Here is a 2,514-nt window from a genome sequence, read left to right as displayed (position 1 = left end):
TTCTTTTCTTTCTTTTCTTTCTTTCTTTCTTTCTTTTCTTTCTTTCTTTCTTTCTTTCTTTTCTTTCTTTTCTTTCTTTTTTTCTTTCTTTCTTTCTTTCTTTCTTTCTTTCTTTCTTTCTTTCTTTCTTTCTTTCTTTCTTTCTTTCTTTCTTTCTTTCTCTTCCTTCCTTCCTTCTCCTTCCTTCCTTCCTTCCTTCCTTCCTTCCTTCCTTCCTTCCTTCCTTCCTTCCTTCCTTCCCTCCTCTCTCTCTCTCTCTCTCTCTCTCTCTCTGTCTCTTTCTCTTTCTTTCTTGCTTGCTTGCTTGTTTTTTCTGAGATGGAGTCTTGCTCCGTCACCTAGGCTGGAGTGCGATAGCATGATCTCGGCTCACTGCAACCTCCACCTCCCAGGTTCAAGCGATTCTCCTGCCTCAGCCTCCCGATTAGCTGGGATTACAGGCACCTGCCACCACACCTGGCTAACTTTTTTGTATTTTTAGTAGAGACAGAGTTTCACCATGTTGGTCAGGCTGGTCTTGAACTCCTGACCTCAGGTAATCCACCCACTTCAGCCTCCCAAAGTGCTTGGATTACAGGTGTGAGCCACCGCACCTGGTCTCCCTTTGCCAATTTCTAAAACACTTCTGACCCACCCAACAACGATTACATCCAGTTTCATTTAGTATTGGGAAGAGCTTTCTCTTTAAAGAAGAAAAAAGGGAAGATAATTGAACAGTCAAATACTCGAGTGGCCACAAGATGGCTCTCCCGGGAGGCCCGGCTTGGATTAACCCCCAGCGTTGATTCCTCAACACCATTCCTTCCCTGAGAGACAGCATCCTGTATGGGATGCTAGACCCCCTTGGACTCTCATGGCTCCAGCCCTCAGAACTGTGAGCCCCTTGGAAAATGACCCGAGTCTGCCTTTTCTTCTGATCCCTCTTGATTTCTTTCCGGACACACATTTTTGTGGGTGCTGCCACTTGCTATCTGGCTTGGTTGCCCTCTGGGTTTTCAGTGTGTGCATATGAACAGAGGACGCCAGATAGCTAATCTTACCTCTGACCAACCCTCTCAAAGGCACAATCAAGATAGAACCCAGGACTCATCTTGCATTGCAAACCTCAAAAGCCGGTTGAGCTGAGCTAGTGAAGACACGCCTCAGCCGTCTCTATTTTGGGTGTTTCCTGCATTCCAGTCGATAAGGAGACACCTCTGAGAAGCCTGAACTGCCTGCCCAGAAGGCAGAGTGGGTGAAAGTTTTAAGACAGTCTGGGCACACTCAGGGTGCAACAGTGAACACCTCTCACACAGCACTCAGCATTTTCCAGAACGGTCTTGCTTCCTCTGTCTCTCTTGACTTTCACAGCAGCCCGCCGGGGCTGACAGGCAATGGGCCCTTTTGTCTTTTTGTTTGTTTCTTTCATTTTATGGAGAATGAGGTCTTACTATGTTGCCGAAGCAGGACTTGAACTCCTGGCCTAAAGCTATCCTCCTGCACCTGCCTCCGTAAGTGCTGGGATTACAGGTGTGAGCCACCGTACCTGGCAATTGGCCCTTTCCTTTTTTTTTTTTTGGAGAGACAGAGTCTCACTATGTTGCCCAGGCTGGTCTCCAACTCCTGAGCTCAAGCAATCCTCCCACCTTGGCCTCCCAAAGTTCTGGGATTACAGGCATGAGCTACTGAGCCTGGCAATGGGCCCTTTTGAATAGAGGGAGATGCTGACGTTCAGAAAGATTAAGGAATATGCCTAAGGGCACCAAGGTCACAAACCCTAGAACTTCTCACAAGCTGATGAGTTCCAACTCCTGGTCCCCAGTCCTCTGAGTGACCCCTCCTCTTCAACTGTCCTATATTTAAAATCTTCTCCTAGAAACCAGGACTTTCAGGAAAGACCTGTTCACCTTTTGCTGGTTCTGAAGTAAACAGGTCTCAAGCTGTTCTTGGATGACAGTGAATTCAGGGACTGCACTGTTTTCACTAGGCCTCACAGGCATTGGTACGTCCCCAGAGATTCTGGGGAGATTGGGGAGGCTGGAAGGATGAGGTCCTGGTAATTCATGTGCATTGATAGTTGGCTTGCATTGGACAGATGCAAGTTCTGGATCACCTAGAAGTAGTTTATTTTGGAAATGTGGATGCCCACTTCTGTATCCCTGTACACTACCATGTGTGCACCCACCGGGAACGCCTAGATTTTTTTCTTAAAGTGCAATGCAGTCAGTTTCACCATGACCAAATCTTGATTGGATATGCCATGCATTCAGCGCCCAGGGAAGAAAATCCACAGAGGTATAACTCCATGTTTTTCTTGGAAATAAATTTGGAGTAACCATAAAAGTTTCTCTCTCTGTGTGTGATTGTGTGTGAGAGTGTGTGTGTGTGTATGTGTGAGACAGAGAGAGAGAGAGGAAAGAGAGAGAGAGAGAGAAAGAAAGAGAAAGAAAGAAAGAAAGAAAGAAAGAAAGAAGGAAGGAAGGAAGGAAAGAAGGAAGGAAGGAAGGAAAGAAGGAAGGAAGGAAGGAAAGAAGG

The sequence above is a fragment of the Papio anubis genome, chromosome 9 (assembly GCF_008728515.1).
Source record: "Papio anubis isolate 15944 chromosome 9, Panubis1.0, whole genome shotgun sequence".
In the NCBI taxonomy this organism is placed as follows: domain Eukaryota; kingdom Metazoa; phylum Chordata; class Mammalia; order Primates; family Cercopithecidae; genus Papio; species Papio anubis.
Note: the sequence above shows the minus strand (reverse complement) of the source record.